Genomic DNA, 24630 nt, shown 5'->3' with positions numbered 1-24630 from the left:
AATAAAAAATAAAATAAAATGTAATTAAATAAAAATGACTCAAGTGGCCAAATCATTTTTGGGGTCTAATACTTTTGGAGAGTCTTGCATAGCAGATGTCAGCATAAAATGTCTTAACTGGTCATTAAATTAAATTAAAGCACCATAACTGAAATAATAATTACAGTTCATCACATTTACAGAATCGAAGGGTTCTGGCCTTGGCTTCTATCTCATTTGCCCAGTTCTAAGCGCACTGCCTCGGTCAGGTAACAGCAGATCAAAAGAGCCCTTAGTCCCACTCTAACATTCACCAATTTCAAAATAAGCAGGGGTGGAGGTTCATATCATGATGTAGCCCTACGCGTCAAACCATTATTACCATTCATGTCATGCAGGACTGTTCAAATTCATATCATTCCTTAAAAATAAGGCGTATTGTTACAAGGCGAGCTGTGCCTTATGAGGTGCCTGACAGCTATGAGATCCGGAGAGAAATGATACACATTAAAACCAGATTCTGTACAATGTACTCAAACACAGCGAATAATCACACGCACTATTAGTCGTTTGGATTCGGCAAAACAGATTCCCTTATACAGAGCGATTTCGTTGTACCTTATTGTGTGAAGGTCTTACAGTATGAAAATGGACTTCAAAGCACTGCTCGACACAAAACCTGCATTAACCAAAGACTGACCTCCAAACCTTAAAATAACATTCCAGCTGACAAAATGGCCATTTTTAAGGCTTAGTACTGGACAGTTTATATTCTTTCTATATAAAATGTATCGTCATGACTGTAGGCTCTCTCTTGTGGCCAAGGTCAAATCTGAGGGGGCTATAAACCACAGGAATGAGCGGAGGTAACCGTATAAAATGGACTTGTAAGGGAGGGGCGCTTCACGTAACAATCGATGGCGATTCAAACTTCTCTCGTCTCATTTCCCCCGATCGCTCATGAATAACCCCCAGTGCCACAGACCCGATTACCTCAGATTGAATCAGTCCACTGTCTTTCTGTCTCTCTGCATCTCCTCTCCTTCTACTCTTCATTTCGCCATAATCCTTTTTGCTGTTTTATAATCTCTTTCTCTCTCTGTCTTTCATTTGCAGGTTCTTGCTTGAAATCATCCTTTTATACCGTTCTCTCTTTCAACATTTTTCTCTTTTCAGCCCTCCCCACAAACCTGATATTTTTAGTCAAATCCGAGAGCTTTCTGACCCTGCACAGACAGCAACACAACTGACACGTTCAATGCCCAGAAACGCAGTAAGGACATTGTTAAAATAGTCCATGTGACATCGGCAGTTCAACCATAATTTTATGAAGCTACGAGAATACTTTTTTGTGCACAAAGATAAATAATGACTTTATTCAACAATTTCTTTCGTGTTAGTCCTCTACGCTCGTTCACAAGAGTATCACGATGCTTGAGTTTGCATTCTTCTGCTTGTAAACAAGGAGCAGCACATGCGTGTTCTACGTCAGAACGCCTCCCCTGAATTAGCAGCACCACACACATGCGTCGTGGTGCTCTCGTGAATGGTGGTGGAGAATAAAGTTGTTTTTTTTGTTTTCTTTGCGCACAAAAAGTATTTTCTTAGCGTTGTAAAATTACAGTTGAACTGCTGAAGTCACATGGACTATTTTAACAATGTCCTTACTGTCTTTCTGGGCTTGTCAGTTGCATTGCCGTCTATGCAGGGCCAGAAAGCTCTCGGATTTCATAACAGAAACGCAGTAAGGACATTGTTAAAATAGTCCATGTGACATCGGCAGTTCAACCATAATTTTATGAAGCTACGAGAATACTTTTTTGTGCACAAAGATAAATAATGACTTTATTCAACAATTTCTTTCGTGTTAGTCCTCTACGCTCGTTCACAAGAGTATCACGATGCTTGCGTTTGCATTCTTCTGCTTGTAAACAAGGAGCAGCACATGCGTGTTCTACGTCAGAACGCCTCCCCTGAATTAGCAGCACCACACACATGCGTCGTGGTGCTCTCGTGAATGGTGGTGGAGAATAAAGTTGTTATTTTTGTTTTCTTTGCGCACAAAAAGTATTTTCTTAGCGTTGTAAAATTACAGTTGAACTGCTGAAGTCACATGGACTATTTTAACAATGTCCTTACTGTCTTTCTGGGCTTGTCAGTTGCGTTGCCGTCTATGCAGGGCCAGAAAGCTCTCGGATTTCATCAAAAAATACCTTAATTTGTGTTCTGAAGATGAACGAAGGTCTTACGGGTTTGGAATGACATGAGGGTGAGAAATTCATGACATAATTTTCATTTTTGGGTCCCTTTAAGCTACTGTGTGTTACTTGAGTACCAAATCAGCATATTAGAATGATTTCTAAAAGAGCATGTGACATTGAAGACTGGAGTAATGGATGATGAAAAATCAGATTTGATCACAGGAATAAGATACATAAAAATATATATATTAAAATTGAAAACTTATTTTAAATTGTAAAAAAAAACTAGCTTCTCTATTCTTTTTGTATTCTATCTATTCCTTTTCCTTTTATTTATTATACAATTAACAAAAGCAAAAAAAGGCCTCTAACACTAGCTTGCTCTATTCTTTTTCAAAAAAAAATCCCTTAATTTGTGTTCTGAAGATGAACGAAGGTCTTACGGGTTTGGAATGACATGAGGGTGAGAAATTAATGACATAATTTTCATTTTTGGGTCCCTTTAAGCTACTGTGTGTTACTTGAGTACCAAATCAGCATATTAGAATGATTTCTAAAAGAGCATGTGACATTGAAGACTGGAGTAATGGATGATGAAAAATCAGATTTGATCACAGGAATAAGATACATAAAAATATATATATTAAAATTGAAAACTTATTTTAAATTGTAAAAAAAAACTAGCTTCTCTATTCTTTTTGTATTCTATCTATTCCTTTTCCTTTTATTTATTATACAATTAACAAAAGCAAAAAAAGGCCTCTAACACTAGCTTGCTCTATTCTTTTTCTATTCTATTCGTTTTCTTTTTATTTATTATAATTAAAAAAAACCTTTCTATGTGTACTACATTAAGCAAACTGAGACTTGTTTTAGCACTTGCATATCATTGCTCTTTTGTTGATTTTGATTGCTTCCATTGTCCTCATTTGTAAGTCGCTTTGGATAAAAGCGTCTGCTAAATGACTAAATGTAAATGTAAAAATATTCACAATATTGCTTTTTTATATATATTTTTAGTTCTTTTTTAGTCATTTTTTGTGTGAAACATGAAAAAGCCAAAAACCAATCTGCTGAATTTTAAAGGCCAGATTTAAAGTTAAACTAATAAAATTAAATCTTGTGGGGCAAACGTGGCCTGTGGGCTGATACTGAGACCCCTGCTTTCACCCCAGTGCAATGGAGGCAGACATACAGTCCATTTTAGCACCAACTCTGCTGTGTGAATTTAAAATATAATTAATTAGCAAACTGCGATGAAATCTGACATTATGGTGGCAGACTTTCATTCCATATTTACACAAATCGTACCACCACAAACAGCAGCAGTCGCCTTTCCCTATGCAACTCAAGTTCCTTTAATCATGTGCGACATTACAGTCGCCTTGCCCTGATGATCACACAAGCAAATCTGCCCGCTTATATGACAGATCTTTGATTTGATTATTGTATTTGACTGCTAAATTGAAAGCAATCTCAGACTGTAAAAAAACAACAACATAAAGCAAAAAAAAAGAACATACAGCAAGTGCAGTCTAATACATAAACGAATGATTCTTATGAACCAGTTCTTTTAATTTACCAGTCAAAAAGATCAAAATGTATCGGTCTCAATAAGTCTAATGAATCAAAGATGTAATGACAGAACATAGTCCTGATAAAAAACAAATGCCATAAATATTCTGTACAAACAATAGTCCTGGTATAAAAACAAATGTGTAACAGAAATACAGATGGTGCACATGTCCTCTGAATGTATGGGCTTCAATGTATGGGGCATCATACGTTCTCAGAGAAAAAAAAGGTACTGTCACTGGGGCAGGACCCTTTCAAAAGGTACTAAATATGTATATTTTGTCTGCATGTGTAACCAAAAATAGTTTCCAGAAGCCACTGTCCCCCACTTGCCCTTTTTCCACACTACAGGTGTTCGATGGTGCCAGGGCCTGATTGTGAGTGTTTGTTTAAATAAAAACGCTCTCATAGCACATGGTCTACTTGACCTACATGCTTCAACTGAAAATGCCTTAATGGTGTTATTTTGCTTTGATTGAAAGGTGCATTTAGCCCGAGTAGCTTGAAAAAAAAAAGAAAGAAGGGAAAAAAAAAAGAGACGTGGATAATTAGTGCCAATCAACCGCAGGAGAATCATCATGCTCTTGTCAAACTGTTCATTTTCTATGAGATGCCCTAGCTTGCATGGCAATACGAATAACACCTGTATCACTGAACAATTATGGCACAGTCAACCGCATAGATATTTAAAACGCCCTCGAGGGTGTGCAAGACAGCGTGTGTGTGCATACCGGGTTTTGTGAAGCACGTGTAAGTGCTTTCCAAGAGCAAAACCGGTTGCATGTGTGTGTGTGTGGGCAATTATCTGCTGCCACAAACTACGTTTAGCATGCATTGTGTGTGTGTGTACAGGTACTTCTGCCCAGCAGATTGGGTTAACATTTACATTTATATTCGTAGAATGTGCTTGTGTACCAAAGCAACTTACAATAAAAACCCCTGGTGCTGAGCACTTTTTCCCCTTTCCACCATCTCTCCTTTTCCCCCTCTTTTCATTCATTTTCTAAAGCTCTCACTTCAGGGTGCCTGTCGTTTTTCTTCATCAAAGTGCCGGGCTGTTTATTCTTTGTAGGGTGTGCTGATGTTGAGTATAATGGGACATGCACCCCGTGCGATTATATGGCAACACACACTCGCTCCATCACTGACACACTCTGGATAACAGATGAGACACCCACCCGGGAGCCCTCCTTTACCCACAATCCCTCTGGCCAGCCACGCTCTGAGCTGAATGACAGCCCCGAGTGTCCATACCGGCTGGTGGAAAGAGGCCGGAGTGTTGTGAGGTAGTTCCCACATGTTTGTGTGTGCCTCTCGGGTCAGTAATGTTAAGCCGGTGTGTGATTGTGAATATGGAGCAGTGACGGAACAACAAGCTGGGGTAAAAATAGAAAGGGAGAACTTCAGGCTAAAATGTGGTTACTGCTGTATAAAGCTGTTTTTAAGAGAGATCAAAAATATTTTATACAGTTTTTAAATACAATATAAACATGCTTTATAATCTTTATTTTTAAATTATAACAAAAGATGTTGATATTAACAATCTACATTACAGTGTTGTCATACTACAACATATTTCCATTCATAGTTATTTCAATAAAAAAACATCAAATTTGAAATGTAACGCAGGGAATGCTGGGAATGTCAATTTACGGTTATTCACTGTAAATTATACGGTCTTTTTCACTTCCAAAAATGGTATACTACCGTAAAATTAATGTCCAGTACATGTAATGTCCAGTACAGTTTTTCACCGTTAACCATTTAACAGGTTTTTCTCAGTCAATCTAATGGAAGTTTTACAGTAAATAATATATATATATATATATTAACTGAATTAACTGAATTGCAATTTGAAATTAATTATAGAAATATAATTGTGTTTACATATAAATGACAAAATGATGATTTGTTTCATGTATTCAGAAAAGGTTGTTTTTTTTTTTTTAAAGAAAAGTTATGCGCTACAACATCAAAAAACTTTACATTAAACAGCACAACCCATTTTACTTCTAGAATGTATCATATTTATGAGTGAAAATGGGTTTAAAAGGAAAAAGAATTTAAATTTCATCCCAGAATGAACCCATATCTGATTGTAAGTTTGCTAAAGCAAATAACTACTTGATATATATATATTAACTGAATTAACTGAATTGCAATTTGAAATTAATTATAGAAATATAATTGTGTTTACATATAAATGACAAAATGATGATTTGTTTCATGTATTCAGAAAAGGTTGTTTTTTTTTTTTTAAAGAAAAGTTATGCGCTACACCTTCAAAAAACTTTACATTAAACAGCACAACCCATTTTACTTCTAGAATGTATCATATTTATGAGTGAAAATGGGTTTAAAAGGAAAAAGAATTGAAATTTCATCCCAGAATGAACCCATATCTGATTGTAAGTTTGCTAAAGCAAATAACTACTTGGCTGTTGGTTAATGTAAGTGATGTCAGTGGAAAAATAAAGTATTACATTTTGTTGAAATACTACATAGACAAATATTTTTCTCCCTTTGTAATAACATGCAACTATGAATCATTCACAATATAAGACCAGAAATGTGTGATAAGAAAGTACATATCTTCAATTGTGATTGCATATTGACTCTACAAAGCTTTAAAAAAACGGTATTTGTCCTTGCTTGATGATTTTATACAACAGTTAAATAACATTTTCTCCTCTTCAATACTATCATCAGGATTGCAGTCTTTCATAACAATCTACTTTACCTTTAAAAAATATTATTTTGCACAGTCACATTTAATCTTATTTCAGTGTGGTTTTCATTTGACAGCAATGTGCTATAATCCTGTCCCAGGTTGGCGGTCTGTAATATAGATTCATGTGAGCAAATGAAACTTCACTGTCCAATGCCCTGCGGTACAATACAACATCCCATTCATACATCATTACAATGACTGTTGCTTGTGAAGAAATAAAGACAGAAGGCAGAATGTGTAGACACAGCAGAACGGAGGCTGTCTAGTAAAGTTAAACTCTCAAGAGATGAGTAGAGCCTCAAATTTCCAGTCCCATCGTATTTTATGTTGTAGGTGGCAGTGTTGGGTTGGTTCCCATTAAGCCTCCTTGGTGCAGGCGGTCTACAAATGCAGCATTGTCCTGTAACTAACAGCCTGTCTGCCATATGTTCATAGTCACCTTATACCTGATCCTCAAAAACAGGCCTCCCACTGCCAAACAGGACTACAGTAACACCATGAATGCTTCTCAGGAGCAACTATGTCTGTTTTAATATAGGTCTGCAGCTTGTCCATCATTCTCTCTGTTTGTGAGGCATGTTAACCTTCAAACCTAAAACTTTTCAAACAATGTTTGGCAAGCCAACATTCAGGGTTTGACCTTGACGAACTTTGCTTTCCTAGATCTAGTTAAAAGAAATACAGTTTAAATGATTTCAGTTCAAATCTACTTCCTTACATTCCAACTTGAATTGCAATTACACATCATGCTACACTCTTAAAAATAAAGGTGCTTCACGATGCCATAGAAGAACCTTTTTGTCTAAATGGTTCCATAAAGAACCTTTAACATCTGAAGAACCTTTCTGTTTCACAAAAGGTTCTTTGGGGCGAAAGAAGGTTCTTCAGATTATAAAAAGGTAAGAAAGAGGTGGTTCTTTAAAGAACCTTTGACTGAATGGTTCTTTGTGGAACCAAAAATGGTTCTTCTATGGCATCGCTTGAAGAACCTTTTGAAGCACCTTTATTTTTAAGAGTGTACCTCAGTTAAAATTCAGGAATTGAAAGGCATTCCCAATTCAACTCAGAATGTTTTTTGCGGGCACACCAACCATAGCACGTGCTTGCAGAAATATCTCTGCAGATCTGGGGGAAAGATCTCAACCTTTCGGCCTTTTCGACGGCAGTCAGCAATCTAGTAATGGAGGGAGAGTGGCCCTGCCGTAGCCTCTGCAGTAAACAAGGATGAAAGAGTGAACAGTGCTCCCCAGAGACACGGACAACTCTCCAGGCAGTTAATGCGAGCTTTGGAAGGGCACATGAAAGGGAGAGAGATGAAGAGAGAGGGGATGAGGAAGATAGAGAAAATGAGAATCAGGTGAAGTGACAGACAGAGAAGCAGAAATAGGCTTTACTAAAGCAATCCTCAACATCCAGACAGCCTCATTCACAGCATCTAAGGTGGATTGTTACACTATGTCCTAACCAGATGCGAAGTGACAAGTTCCAGGAACAAGTCATTTGTCTGTCTTTACTGGAAGCAAACGTGCTGCACGATGTAATATAATCACAGGTGTTTAATATGCAGTTGAGAGGGATTTCATCCAATGGGATTTCACAGTGTGTGGGGCTATCTAGTGCCACTCCATAAAAATAGAATCCAAATAACCAACAAAGTGTTCTGTCGCTTGATGCAGTCATGGCTGGTTAGGACAAAAACTATGATTTTCATGGAAAATATAGCTTTTATGGCCTGCCACTTTATTGCACTGTGTCTGGTTACACGGTGTACAATAACATCATGAGGTTACCACTCTGTGACTCTAGGAAAGTGAGAGACTGAACAACTAAAACGGTGATGCTAAGTTCATTTGACAGATTTCATTTAGCTTCTTTGCCTCCGCCATCAATCAAATAGGTGGAAATGTGCATGTAGACTCAGTGTATGGTGTTGATTTGCTTTTCAATGTACCTGCCAGAACCCAACAACTGCAAAGACAAAATATCCATACGCGACAGCAGAGGTTCTCAACTGGTCTGTTCCGATGGGGTCAAGGACAGAAGGAATAAAAAAACAATGCTGAATGCAAATAATTTACTGTAGCTAATCAAATAACCATCCATAGTTACAGATATAAAATTATTTATATATGCATTTGGGAAACCCGTGTATATTGACATCCATTGCATTCAAGACATACATCTCACAGGTTCATTCCCAGAGAATCAAACTCATGACCTTGACTTTGCTAGTGCCATGCTTTTTAAGCTACAGTAACAAAATAAATAATATTAACCCTTGTGCGACCTTTTGGACATTTTTGTCGTTTTCAGTTTTGTTTTTTTGATCATTTTGACTGTGTTATTGCCAACTGCATAAATTTTGGCACATGTGTGTATTTTTATTGGAATTTTACTGTTTCACTTCCATTTCCTTTAATAAATCTGTTTTGCATTAGGTACAAAAAATGGTTCCTCTCAGGACCTTAAGGACAAAAATGTCCCCAATGAAACCCATTAAAACTTAATGGGTTTCTATTTTTAATCTCGGTGCCATTTAACTGTAAAATTATGCAATTTTTGTTGATAGGCTTTCATTATATTGGCAAGGCTTTAAAATTAAATTTTTTTAATGTTTTACTAGATGGTGTAATTTTTTTCAAGAAAATACTCGCTTTATTTCTGTTTTCTACTTCTGCATATTATAGAGCCAATTGGATAAATAATGCAGCTATAATTGTGTGGGTGTGTTGGTATAGATGTCAGAGTGTGGTTTGTATGTGTCATAAAAAAAAATTGTGTGTGTGTGTTCTTGTAATATTTGAGAGAGAAAAACTCTACTGCAAATCACAAATCCAACCACTGTGTGCACCAGCAGAGTTTTGCTGGCATCTAATGGGGAAAATTTGGTACTGCGCCCAAACAAAATCTTACTGAAAGCTCATTTTTTGAGATATCAACCTCAAATTTGGAATTCAACTTGTTTAGATTTATGGCTTTGATTTTCTAGCAGGTAGAGTTCAACATGTTTCATAAAATATATATTTTATATAAAACATCGTTCATAAATCATTTTCATAAACCTAAACATCTAGAACTTTTTTTTTGGTTTCACTTTTTAAACTTTTTTTACTTCAGCAATAAACTGCCATGGGTCTTATTTAAAATGAGACCAAACTTAACTCTGTGCTCCCAAGCTTCAAATTTTTATGACAGTTTTTTGACATGGACATTTTTGTCCACTACGGACACTTTTTGACAACCACAATGTGTTTTGTTGGAGAGTTATTAATAATTATTGTATTGTATAATCTCAGCAATACAGCAATAAACAAGTCTATTCGTTGTTTAAAGGAATATCATTACTCTATACATGAAGTGTGGCGTTACACACTCAAGAACTAAACAATTGCTCGGAGGAATTATCAATGAGTGAGGCAACTCGATACGCTTTTATTGAATCACCCTCATTTGTACACCAGATAACATCCTTCTGCAGGAGAAAGGAGAAAAACAAATGGAAATAAAAATTCCAGCATGTGCACTACAGCAAGGTGACTCATTATATATTTCCTCATCGAACAACGACAACGGACCGCCATTAGAAGATTCCCTTCCTGAACTGAACAAAATAACTCCTCCATACACCACAGCAACACTGTGATGCATTTAGCTTATTAGAGATATGGTGAAATAGACATGCTAATGTGCTTCACAGGGCTGTAGTCCCCTCCGAGGACATCTGAGCATTAAACCCGGAGTTCGGCGGCTCAGGGAGGCCTCGCCCCACTAAATCATGTCTGCTGATTGCCTGCACAGACACATGTTCCTGGTCCTGATCCATTTAGCAACTGGCTTGGCTCATTAGGTTCTGACACAGCGTGTATGTGTGAGTATGTGTGTGTGTGAAGAATATGCTAATAGTTAAGTGGGAAGCGAGCTGGTTTGGGTGAGGGGGATACCAGTCTATCCTAATTAGACTGAAGCTCAACGCTCAACCCCCATCCCAGTGGAAGAAATGAATGAAAACATTGCTGATTAACCTTTTATGGCCCCGAAGGAAACCGCATGCATCTACAAATAACAAACAAGGTTTTAAAAAGACAATAAGAAAAGGTTAAGGAAGTGAAAAATGTCTCTCGGTCCATTAAAAATGACACATCTGTGGTTAAAAGCAGCAGTTTGAGCCCCGTCTATTGAATTACAGGGAAGAATGGATGAAGTAGGAGGCTTAGAAAGCCTTTCTCTGGAGGCCTAATTTATGAGCATGCTAATCAATGGTTAATTAAGCAGAGAGACTGAGTGGTGTGAACGAGGGAAGAGAGGTGAAAGAGTAAAGAAAAGCTGAAAGAATGAGGGGTGGTCATGGGAAATGTAGTCTTCTGTAATCACAACGTTGTTTATATTGGCCGTATTGGCATTGAAATTAATATTAAAACTGCTGACATTTCATCTGATGGGCTTCAAGAAAGGCTTACAAACGATTCATTATGTCTGAAAGCTCTGAGATCGCTGCCTCTGTGCTTCCTTGATGCACGAACCTACTCTGTGTGATTAACTAACACGGAATTTATAAGGCAAGGTTTCAATAATTCAAATAAACATAAAGGCGTGTGAGAGAGAAAGAAAAATCTTCCCTCCAAAAACGAGATCAATACAAAGATGTTTTCATCATGATGTTATAAACCTTTCCATCTTCACCTTTAACTTGCCACAATAATCTCTGACACTTCTACTCAATTAAAAGAGTTCCAAATTGATTTTATTCACAAGTAGTTGCATTAAATGAGGTCACCACAGGTTGTAACTTTGGCACCACTATGATTTAAAATAATTTAAGGAGGCAATTAAAATAGGCTGACTTTTTACTGCAGGAGGGACTATCAAGATCTTACGATTCCTCTTTTCACAGATGAGAGGCATGATTTGCAAAGAATCAGCCTGATCCTTGAAAACATGTTTAGCTCCCTCTCAAAAAAAAAATAAATCTGCTGACTCGTATTTATTTCCACCCTCCCCGACTCAAACGTAATTTCCCTTCCCACTTACAAAAACTCTTGCCCATCTCGTATCTTCCCCTTGTCTCTGGTGTTTTAGCCAGCCGTGGGTTTGCATAAGTGACATCCCACTTCACTGGGTTATGCCTTCCTATGTGCTGTGAACAAAAAAAGCTGCAACATATTATGTGCCATTCCCATGAGCCTGTCAGTGAGTGGCATTAACATCCTCCGCTGTCCAGCAGGGTGTTAACGTGTCTGTGTCTCTGATGCAGCACACTTTGTCCCAAATGACTGTCGCTCTGAAATTGGTGGTGCTGGCAGAACAAGCTGCAATATCTGAAGCACCACCAACTGCCAGGTGTCCATTATTCTTAGTGCGGGTAAATGGCTTTTTTGGGGAGGAAAGGCTTTTTTGCCCTTTTTAAGAGCGGTGCTTGCTAATGATAATGTGCTTTTATTTTGTAAGCAATCCCACTCACCTGGCAGACAATAACCAACAGAATTTCATAGACATCACTGCATACAAACTTGCATTATCCACCTACGTAACCCAGCTTTGTGTGTCCAAGCAAATGTACAAACAGTGAAAGAGACAAATGGCTATTTTTATATTTTCTGAATTCAGTAACTATTGATATTGCAATTAACACACTATACTTACAACTGAACTCTAGCGATTGAAGTGACTTTGGACCTTTAACATGATGCCAACTCATCTATACAAGCACTCACCGTATCCGCCTATCTTTTTCCACTTTCTGTTCTTTTACTGAATTGATTTGGCCTTGAGGGAAAGAAAGAGCCTTCTGATTAATGAATCTTGAAAAAGCCACTGTTTCATGCGAAAAATGGCAGAGCACCAAACACAACGCCCAGCGCTTAAAGAGAAGGAAGAGACGAACAACTCAATAAGCTGAATCGGCCAAGAAAACCGTGTCATGCTTTTTTTTTTATTGGAGACTTGAGCTCACTTAATTCCCTCCCTCCTATTTTCTCTCTGAATCCTTCCCTCAGTCTTGGCTCAGTGTGGATTTTTTCCCACCGCTGATTGTGACAGTAACAAGGATGAACAAAAAGACAAAACAAACTGGCAATCCTTCACCATTCTTAGCTCTCATTCCTATGTCCAGGTAATACATCAACCTCAAACCAATAGAAAAAAACATAATTTTATTTCTTTTAAAAATATATTCACATTGTTATTGTGTATTAATTTTATTTGATAATATTTTATATTATATATAATGAATATTTACATTTAAAAAAAGTTACAAATGATTCACAATATTCAGTTAAGCAATGAAATCCCCGTTTTGTCAAATCATAATTTTTAAATGCTTTGGGTTATTATTACTGTACTGTACATATGAACTTTTACATATTAAAACATTGTTTTTGCAATTGCAAAAATTCTTAATGGCACAAAATACCCCTTTACATTATGCAAAATGAATTTGTATTTTCTCTTTTGAAGTTAGGGTGAAATACTGTATGACAGACTATGTTCTTGAGAAAACTTATGACAAGACTTTCATCTGTAAAGAATGGCTATACTGTACTAGAGTCTGAAACGGAGCACTAGAGCAAGACAGACAGAGAGAGAGAGAGAGTGAGAGAGAGAAATAGGGGGGGTTAAAAGCTACTTTCAGAAAGAGTATATAGTGCATCAGGGAGTGAGTGCAGATCCTTGATTAGCTGCTCCATTCGCCATCCTCTCTTCTTTCACTTCTGGTTCAACCAATACACCTGCTGCACTGATCTAGGACCAGCTGCTGTGCTCTAATATTGACACAGGTCAAGTGGCCAACCCTGCACTGCAGAGGAGTATTTGGACCAGCAAGGCTCTAAGGAAGAGAAAAGAAAGAGAGAGAGAGAGAGAGAGAGAGAGACAAAGAATAAGAGAGAGAGGCTCTAGCCATCACATCATCCTCCCAAAGTGCAGCACTGCAGCGCTCAGTCCTCACTCCTAAATGCCTCTGTCGCCCTCCTTAACCTACATAACCAGCCAGCCAGAGACACACAGTCATGTCCTCAGCGTGGAAATGCCTCTAGACACAGAGGAAGAGAGGGGGTTAAAAGAGCGGGTGAAGCTAAAAGAAAGAAGCGGCGTCTGAGAAAGTACATTGCCAACTACCTCACGATACAATACACACATCATAATATTATACTTTAGCAACATGCAGTTATTTAAACAACTTGCTTCTTAAATAACTAAACTATTGAAAATTAGTGGTTGACCGATATCAATTTTTTTGATGGCCGATGCTAATGCCGATATTTTTGAGAGCCAAGATATATCGGTTTAATTTATATAAGATAATAATAACACTTGTATAAGTATTGCTGAAATGAAATATGATATTTATTTTATATGATATTTACTCAATTAGAAATAAATACATTGAAAATGGATAAATGAAACAATAATTTGAACTGATTAAAAAAAATAAACAGATGAAATAGAAAAAAGTCAAATAGATTTATTTAGCTGGCACATTTTTGGTTCTATAAAACTATTATAGTATTTTTCACAAATAGAGAAATTGCTTAAAATATATAAGTAAACACTGTAACCAACAGTAACCATTTTGTATTTTTATTTATTAATTAATTTCAATAAACACAGTGTAGTGTTAATTTCTCATAATTAAATGAAATGTTTATTAGGAATTAAAAATCTTGTTGGGGCAGAACTTTATTAGACAGGAGCTCCATGCACTCAGGTGCTGGCATTTTTAGCACTGTCAAAATAAAAGACAAGCTTCTAACACATCGTCCAAGCAGGATTATTGGCCAAAGATTATTGGCCGAAGCCGATAATTAAAAAGTGCCAAATATCGGTTGAGATCAGTTGACCACTATTGAGAATAAGACCATATAATCACAGAAACAAATGAATATATATATATATATATATATATATATATATATATATATATATATATATATATATATATAAATAAATAATATACATATAACAGAATTCTGTTTAGGAACATCGAATTTCTACAGAGCTGCTACACTTCACACATCACCTTTAAGTCTTTCAACCCAACAGGTGCCTCACACGCTGAGGGATGTGAATGCGAGTGTGTGTAAGTCTATGTGTGTGTGTCCAATGGTTTCATTCATGTCTATAATCCGCTTGGCCCTCTTCACTGGTCTGTTTTATAACACCTATGTGCGAGTATACTTCACACACCATGGTAGCCATGTGTGTGAATGTGATTCTTTTGAGCATTTGACCTTCCTCTAACCTTAAAACGAGAGCTTATGAGAAAGAGATAAGTGAGGTGCTGTGAACAAAAAGAATAGAACAATCTATCGAAGGGGGAGGGCGGGAAACACAAACCAGAGGAGACAGGAGGACCATCACACCCTAGTGAGGACACAGATCTCATTAAAATGGCTGCCGAGTGGTGACATGATGGCCAGCATTGACTTAAAGCTCTGGGATGCATGACCACAGAGAATCCAGGATGTGTGTGTGTGTGTGCGTTTGTGAGAGAATCCTGCTTTTATGTCGTTCACCTTCCCCCTCAATCTATCCCTTACATCTGAACATCACACAGTCTCTAATCCAAGACCACTAAACACCTGGAATAGGTTCTGTAGACGAAAGCCCCCACACATATAACAAAAGCAGATAAAAATAACATAAACCAGGAGAAACCATCAAATCCGACCTTTTGACAGCACCACCTTTTATCCCCCGGCTTAATTCATCCATGACAACACCACACACACATATATCTCACAGCCCCATTCGAGCATAAACGAATCCGATGAGCTGCTCTGAATGAACAGATTCCGGGCAAAGTGAAGGAACAGTGAGGTAAATATGGCGTACACAGTCCTAGTATTAGACTACAGAGAAATCAGTAACTATCAGATGAACACATGGAGATTCAAGAGCCTGGTGTCCAACTCCCTATCTGGCTCAGTTCAGCCCATCTGTTACAGGGTACGAGACCAACACACACACACATACACTTCTGTCTGCATCTACACCCATATGTTTGGGCTCTCCATCTTGTGAGATCACAGAGTCTATACTCCAGCAAGGCATCAAACACATAAAACACATGCTCATATATCCTCCAACGATGTGGCCTCCTGCCTCCCTGTCTTTAATCAGTTCATTGAAATCAATTAGAGCTCATTGATCCGATGCTTCTGCATGAATAAACAAGACATGCTGTCTGGTGCTGCTGCTAACACGCGCGCACACACACAGCAAAAAGCTGTAATGATGACACGTCCACATATTGCACTACTGTACACAAATATGCTCTTGAAGATGGCCAAAAGTATGTTGAAACTGCCTTATGAATGGGTTTCACTATAGTGAAGATGAAACTTATTGTTGCACTCTAATAAATACTGGGTTAAATACAACCCAGCGCTGGGTAAAATATGGACAAAGTCAGCGATTGGGTTGTTTTCAACCAACAGTTGGGTTAAATGTTTAACCCAACCTTCTGGGCAGTAACCCATTCGCTGGGTTTGTCCATATTTTATCCAGCACTGGGTTGTATTTAACTCAGCATTTTTGAGAGTGTATGGAATACAATGCTTTCCAAGAACTTTTATGTTCCAGCTTGACAATGAACAGGGTTTCTGCATTTGAACTGAATCATTTAAACGGTTGATTCATTCAGGAACAAAACAGCATCCTGTTGCTCAGAGACGCAAAACAGAGTAAGTCTTTTAATATTAACTTATTGTTTATGTAACTGTTGTATAAAATCAATATCACATTTGTAATCATGCTGACATTTGGAGAAAAAAACGGCACTTTTCATGTGATATTAACTTAAATTATATAAATATATACATTTTCTGCCCCATATCTCAAATTATGTGATATTTCTAAATGCATTTTAATAGATTGATTCATGCAGTGAAAGAACACAGTAATGCACACACGCACTAGTCTAGACTGCTAGACGCGCACTCTGTAGGTGTTTTGTTTGCTTTTCGCGATATACTCGATAATATCAAATCACACATCGTTAAAAAACAATTGCAGACCATCGCACACCCCTACTATTTAGATTTTTATAATGCATTATCTTCTTATCGATCCACCAGTTCACATTTAAAGCTCTGCGTGTTTGCAGGGTAAAAACATAGGTCGATTTTTGCATTTGTCTAAACTCTGAACAAAACATCAGTTTTATTGAAAATGCTCATTCATTCTCTGCCAGCAGGTGGAGCATTTGGTTGAAATATAACTGTTTCCCCAGTAACGGCAGAACACAATGCAGCAGCGCTCATGTTTATTTAATGAAATCATAGCCTTTTGGATTTTAATCGTCACATTCAGCCATATCGCAATTCTGGTCTTTCCTTCCCCAAATTAAAGACCTCTTGAAATCATAATTAAGACTTTCTTGTACAATTTAAGACTTGTTAAGGTCTTAAATTTGATACAACTAAATTTAAGACTTTTTAAGACTTTTTTAAGACCCGTGGAAACCCTGAATGAAGCTCATAAAGAAATGGTTCACTGGGTCTGGCATGAAAGAACTTGACTGGCCTGTTGTGTTGCTAATCAAAAAAAACAGTGATGAAATTGTTAGTTGACATCCATGACAATGAAGAAGTTAAAAAAAGGGAAAAAAACTCTCTTTAAAAAACTATATATGATAAGGTAATATCATAACTTGTAGCCTATCTCCAAAAAACGACACAAAAGAGCAAATGCATTTTAACTTATACAGATAAGTCAGAATGTGTCACATTGTGAATTCGCTTTTTCCATAAAAACACTCTAAAAACAAGTTTTCAAACACTGCTGTTAAATGTTAATACTTGTTTAAACTAATGTATAATTTGTTGAAATAATTGATTCTATTGTTAACATTAATGAAGGCAAGAAGGTAAATGTACATGACACTAATTAAAACATACAGCTGACAAAAGTATGAAAAGAAAAAAGAAAACCCTCTAGATTTTAACTCTGAAGGTTTTCTTGCAGGAGAAACAGGTTTTTATCTCGGTGACCTTCCTCCCCAATCTAAACCTTACATCTGAACATCACACAGTCTCTAATCCAAGACCACTAAACACCTGGAATAGGTTCTGTAGACGAAAGCCCCCACACATATAACAAAAGCAGATAAAAATAACATAAACCAGGAGAAACCATCAAATCCGACCTTTTGACAGCACCACCTTTTATCCCCCGGCTTAATTCATCCATGACAACACCACACACACATATATCTCACAGCCCCATTCGAGCATAAACGAATCCGATGAGCTGCTCTGAATGAACAGATTCCGGGCAAAGTGAAGGAACAGTGAGGTAAATATGGCGTACACAGTCCTAGTATTAGACTACAGAGAAATCAGTAACTATCAGATGAACACATGGAGATTCAAGAGCCTGGTGTCCAACTCCCTATCTGGCTCAGTTCAGCCCATCTGTTACAGGGTACGAGACCAACACACACACACATACACTTCTGTCTGCATCTACACCCATATGTTTGGGCTCTCCATCTTGTGAGATCACAGAGTCTATACTCCAGCAAGGCATCAAACACATAAAACACATGCTCATATATCCTCCAACGATGTGGCCTCCTGCCTCCCTGTCTTTAATCAGTTCATTGAAATCAATTAGAGCTCATTGATCCGATGCTTCTGCATGAATAAACAAGACATGCTGTCTGGTGCTGCTGCTAACACGCGCGCACACACACAGCAAAAAGCTGTAATGATGACACGTCCACATATTGCACTACTGTACACAAATATGCTCTTGAAGATGGCCAAAAGTATGTTGAAACTGCCTTATGAATGGGTTTCACTATAGTGAAGATGAAACTTATTGTTGCACTCTAATAAATACTGGGTTAAATACAACCCAGCGCTGGGTAAAATATGGACAAAGTCAGCGATTGGGTTGTTTTCAACCAACAGTTGGGTTAAATGTTTAACCCAACCTTCTGGGCAGTAACCCATTCGCTGGGTTTGTCCATATTTTATCCAGCACTGGGTTGTATTTAACTCAGCATTTTTGAGAGTGTATGGAATACAATGCTTTCCAAGAACTTTTATGTTCCAGCTTGACAATGAACAGGGTTTCTGCAGGATTTTTAAGCTCAAATTTAAGACCTTTTTAAGACCAGCACAAAGAAAATTAATACCATATGAGCGGGGAAGGGGAATGTCAATAGTACCATATTAAACTGTAAAAATACTGTAAAAAGCATAATTTACAGTTCATCTACAAGTTTTCAAAAAAACTGTTCCAGCTTGACAATGAACAGGGTTTCTGCAGGATTTTTAAGCTCAAATTTAAGACCTTTTTAAGACCAGCACAAAGAAAATTAATACCATATGAGCGGGGAAGGGGAATGTCAATAGTACCATATTAAACTGTAAAAATACTGTAAAAAGCATAATTTACAGTTCATCTACAAGTTTTCAAAAAAACTAAAAGTTTTATAAAATGATAAACTTTACATTTCAGCCTTTAAACCATTTTTAAGAAAATGGATGAGTCAAAAGTATTAATTATTATACTAATTTAAACAATTATTATCAATAAATTATTATATCAATTAAATAACATAAATTAGGGGTGTGCAGTACTGACAAATAATATTTCGATAATTTTTAATATTTTGCTGAGTGTGTTATTGTGCTGATATCTTATCTCTAATTGTGCTGACAGCTGACTCATTAATTTTTTTGATATTCTTCATATTCTGTGTGGTCAGTTCACAGCAGTGATAGAAATTAATCTTTTCCAACAGGTTTTACGGGCATTTGCCATTTTTTCTAAAAGTGTGCACCATCTTTTGAGTCAAATTCTTGCATTTGGGCTGTTACCAAGCAAATGAAATCAGTATCAACAGAATTGATCTTTGCAATGCAGAGAAAACACAGAAGCTGCATCTGAAGTGGCATTTAGATGCATTTACACACTATATTAATGCAGCTCTGAGGGACATGGAATATTTTAACCTGCAGTTACAAATGCATAAATAATGTTTTGATATTTTAAACATAAAACATTGAAAACTGATGTTTGAAATTATTAAAAAAATTAAAAGGTACCTTAAATGCCTAAAACTGCCAGCAGGTGGCAGCAAGTCACTGTTAATAAGTGAGTCATTGCGTTTGAACTGAATCATTTAAACGGTTGATTCATTCAGGAACAAAACAGCATCCTGTTGCTCAGAGACGCAAAACAGAGTAAGTCTTTTAATATTAACTTATTGTTTATGTAACTGTTGTATAAAATCAATATCACATTTGTAATCATGCTGACTTTTGGAGAAAAAAACGGCACTTTTCATGTGATATTAACTCTATGAAATTATATAAATATATACATTTTCTGCCCCATATCTCCACTATATTAATGCAGCTCTGAGGGACATGGAATATTTTAACCTGCAGTTACAAATGCATAAATAATGTTTTGATATTTTAAACATAAAACATTGAAAACTGATGTTTGAAATTATTAAAAAAATTAAAAGGTACCTTAAATGCCTAAAACTGCCAGCAGGTGGCAGCAAGTCACTGTTAATAAGTGAGTCATTGCGTTTGAACTGAATCATTTAAACGGTTGATTCATTCAGGAACAAAACAGCATCCTGTTGCTCAGAGACGCAAAACAGAGTAAGTCTTTTAATATTAACTTATTGTTTATGTAACTGTTGTATAAAATCAATATCACATTTGTAATCATGCTGACTTTTGGAGAAAAAAACGGCACTTTTCATGTGATATTAACTCTATGAAATTATATAAATATATACATTTTCTGCCCCATATCTCGAATTATGTGATATTTCTAAATGCATTTTAATAGACTGATTCATGCAGTGAAAGAACACAGTAATGCACACACGCACTAGTCTAGACTGCTAGACGCGCACTCTGTAGGTGTTTTGTTTGCTTTTCGCGATATACTCGATAATATCAAATCACACATCGTTAAAAAACAATTGCAGACCATCGCACACCCCTACTATTTAGATTTTTATAATGCATTATCTTCTTATCGATCCACCAGTTCACATTTAAAGCTCTGCGTGTTTGCAGGGTAAAAACATAGGTCGATTTTTGCATTTGTCTAAACTCTGAACAAAACATCAGTTTTATTGAAAATGCTCATTCATTCTCTGCCAGCAGGTGGAGCATTTGGTTGAAATATAACTGTTTCCCCAGTAACGGCAGAACACAATGCAGCAGCGCTCATGTTTATTTAATGAAATCATAGCCTTTTGGATTTTAATCGTCACATTCAGCCATATCGCAATTCTGGTCTTTCCTTCCCCAAATTAAAGACCTCTTGAAATCATAATTAAGACTTTCTTGTACAATTTAAGACTTGTTAAGGTCTTAAATTTGATACAACTAAATTTAAGACTTTTTAAGACTTTTTTAAGACCCGTGGAAACCCTGAATGAAGCTCATAAAGAAATGGTTCACTGGGTCTGGCATGAAAGAACTTGACTGGCCTGTTGTGTTGCTAATCAAAAAAAACAGTGATGAAATTGTTAGTTGACATCCATGACAATGAAGAAGTTAAAAAAAGGGAAAAAAACTCTCTTTAAAAAACTATATATGATAAGGTAATATCATAACTTGTAGCCTATCTCCAAAAAACGACACAAAAGAGCAAATGCATTTTAACTTATACAGATAAGTCAGAATGTGTCACATTGTGAATTCGCTTTTTCCATAAAAACACTCTAAAAACAAGTTTTCAAACACTGCTGTTAAATGTTAATACTTGTTTAAACTAATGTATAATTTGTTGAAATAATTGATTCTATTGTTAACATTAATGAAGGCAAGAAGGTAAATGTACATGACACTAATTAAAACATACAGCTGACAAAAGTATGAAAAGAAAAAAGAAAACCCTCTAGATTTTAACAATATTTGGTTATTTATTTATTTATATTTTGCACTCTCTGTTGAGCTAAAATGTTACTTTTGTTGACTAAAATGTCTTTTTAGTCAGTAAAAAAATAAAAGTGATTAAAATTGAAGAATAAAACATGACAATATTATACCTAAAGTAAACGTTTTCTTCATAAGACAAAAATAAAAATATTTTTAAAAAGTGTCAAATAAATAACATTGGTGGCCTTCACAACGACCAAACCTGAATTCCTACTGAAGACCTTCGGGATGAATTGGATCTCCTGCTCAACATCAGCACCTCGCTGAGGCTACCAGACCTGAATGGGAGCAGATACCCACAGCCCTGTTCCAACAGCTAGCAGAAAGTCTTCCGAAAAGAGTGGAACATGTTATAGCAACAACGTAAATGGATTGCAATGAAACGTCAGTCTATAAGCTACAGTCCAAAACACACACACACACACACACACACACACACACGCAATTTCAAGTCTACAGTTTTGCAGTGAGTGGAAAAATTAACATCTACAGTAACAAATCAGTCCAACACAAGGACAGTCACACAGTTGCTTCCATCCATTACCCTGCTCTCAAATGACACAGTGAGCTCCATATCTGCTATTTGGGCCAGAGAGAGAGAGAGAGAGCTCAGCATTCCCTGCTCACAGAACAGAGCGCTTCTGTGTCTTCTCAATTCTGCAATCCACTAGGTTTGGAATAGCCATACTAGGATAGCATATAAATGTGGCCCATTCTTTCAGACTATGTGTGTGTGTGTGTGTGTGTGTGTGTGTGTGTGGTAACTGCTGCTCTAGCTTCGACCTCTCCTCCCATCAGATGTTCGGCACATCAGTGAACCAGCGATTACTTGTCTTTGATATACAGTGATAGGTTTATGTTCTACTGTGTGTGTAAGTGTGTGTGCTGCAAGAGGACAGAGAAGGATGCTGGGGGCCGGAGTGATTCTTTGATAATCTAATTTTCGTGCTTTATGACGTCAAAGCATTTTCAAATACACGAAGAAAAAAAAATGAGGGAAGACCGAGCAGCGTTGTATCACCATTTTAACAAAATGTACATTGTCGGCATGGGGTGAAATCCCTACCATACATGAACAAACATGTAACAGAAAACATGTATGCTTCTTTGTGCAAATATAAAGGATTTATAAGAAGAACAAAAAACAGAGTTAAATGAAAAATACTAATTTCACATCTGGATTCTGAATTGGATTTGTGATCAATCTAATGAACACTAGATGATATATGTGATATGATGTACAGTATGTATATGGTATCCATATAGTATCAATAGCCTACATTACAAAAAAAGACATAATTGACAACAGACATAGATATGAATCTGTCCTGGCCAAAAAGGAAAGACAATTTTAAAGCATCTTTATGCTTAGTATTAAAACGGGTCAATATGCACGTTTAATATCCCAACACACACACAATCATGCACGCTACAGCACCATCCGCGCGTGCGCCCGTTATGCCCCAATTGAAACGCGCCTGTCGCTCTGCATTTCGGAAAAGGCTCCTGAACAGGTTGCAGCACCACACAGTTTAAACAGCAAAAAGCGCTCCTATTATTTCCCCTTAGCCCAACAACATTTGATGTACTTTTCCAAATGGAAACCCTGCTTACTATACAACAGCCTAAAGTCCTAAGTCAGAGGAGAAAGAGCTGAATCTATAATATATTTTGCACAGAAGTGCCTTTACCTGGGAATGAGCCGCAGGCAGAAATCAGATGGCTGTATATAGGAGCTCTGTGGGTATTTCCTCGTTTTCTCAAGCGTTGCTCAGCGCAATTCCATCAGCCTGAGCTCGGAATAAACCAAAAGGTTCTCCGTTGTCCGAGAACAGCAGGAAATGTTTCACGGTTTCTCCCGACAACACCCAGTCATAAGACGGATTCAGATGACACGACTCCAAAAGTGAAGAATTGCTCACGCGCGCAGCTCGATCAACACAACGTCTTAATGAAGTCTAGCTGGATTTGTCCATTGAAAAGCTTGTTTGGAAACGCTTGTCTCCCATTATAGCGCATATGGAACAACAAGCACGATTTCACTTCTATGACCTGTTTTCCCCCTCTATGAGTGGAACCAACACTCTCTTTCCGTTTTCGAGGTGATTTATTTCGGTTTTCCGGGAACAAACGCCGGCGTAACGTGCTGACTTTATCAGTGAAGTCTCGTGTTTAATCTATAAGCATCTCGAGCGTCTGATTCCAGCTACTCACCGGCTCCGCTGTCGTTTCCCCGTGATTCCGGGAGCCTTTGCGATGGGAGAGATGCTGTGAGGTTTTTGATTGCTCATCTCTCTCTCTCTCTCTCTCTCTCTCATGCGCATTCACTCGCTCTGTGACTCTCTGTATCCAAGCTGCTCTGTCGCTGTGACAACGCGCGCATTCCACGCGCCGGCCGGCCTCTCAGCATCCCTGCATCCCTGCGTGATACAGCTCTGTTGGCCACGGCACTAACAGACCCCGGCGTATAACGTCAGGCCGTAGTGCTGCCAGAAAGCCAAGGCTGAATTGTATACGATATGATACGTTTGATTTCTCTCCCCTTCCTCGCGCACGAGGTCATCCTCAGTCCTGCATCAGAATGACGTCAGGGCATATTAAAGTGGCAGAAGCCCCTCTTGTTCCCCATCACACGATCTCAACCGCGCTGGATGATGGGGGATCTTCTTATGTATCCATGTTGTGCGAAGGGTGATGGAGCTAGACGCGCATTTTTGGTACCCAAAAGATTGCGCTCGTCATTCTCAGCAATACGGTCCCTAAAAAGTCAGGAATTCAAAATAGATAACCATATGTAACCATAAAATATTGTATTATAATGGCATAATATACATTAGTAAATAGACAAAGATTAGGCTATACGTTTTATTTAAAAATAAATGCAATGTGTTGCACTGTTTCTAGACCTTTTTTGTATAATAATAATATCACTGCAAATATAGGCTATTGTCATAATTTTTTCAGTCCATTTTTTAAAATCACATATTTTCTCAGAAAATTCACTGCAAAATATATTGACTTATATTGACAAATTTCACAACTAATTACAAAGAAACCGCAAGTAACACATTGAATTAAAGGTGAAATTTTGAAGTTGACTCAAAAGTATTTTCTTGTAAAAAAAGTACTGTAATAATCTTTGTTTTATTTAACTTGAGTAGTCATTTTTTACAGTGTACATGCATTTACATTTAGTCATTTTGCCGACGCTTTTATCCAAAGA

General features: G+C 37.2%; 1 protein-coding gene across 1 annotated transcript in view; it reads right to left on the bottom strand.

Moving 5' to 3' along the window:
- LOC107560278 (neuroligin-2-like) overlaps positions 1-23885 on the bottom strand; it is a 173952-nt gene extending 150067 nt beyond the window's left edge. The window contains exon 1 of the mRNA XM_016244417.1: positions 23099-23885. The gene's annotated coding sequence lies outside the window, so the exon portion shown is untranslated. The remainder of the gene's footprint in view (positions 1-23098) is intronic.
- Between the last annotated feature and the right edge of the window lie 745 nt (positions 23886-24630).

The sequence above is a fragment of the Sinocyclocheilus grahami genome, unplaced genomic scaffold (genome assembly GCF_001515645.1).
Source record: "Sinocyclocheilus grahami isolate Dianchi unplaced genomic scaffold, SAMN03320097.WGS_v1.1 scaffold718.1, whole genome shotgun sequence".
Lineage (NCBI taxonomy): Eukaryota > Metazoa > Chordata > Actinopteri > Cypriniformes > Cyprinidae > Sinocyclocheilus > Sinocyclocheilus grahami.
This window is presented reverse-complemented; position numbering and strand designations above follow the sequence as displayed.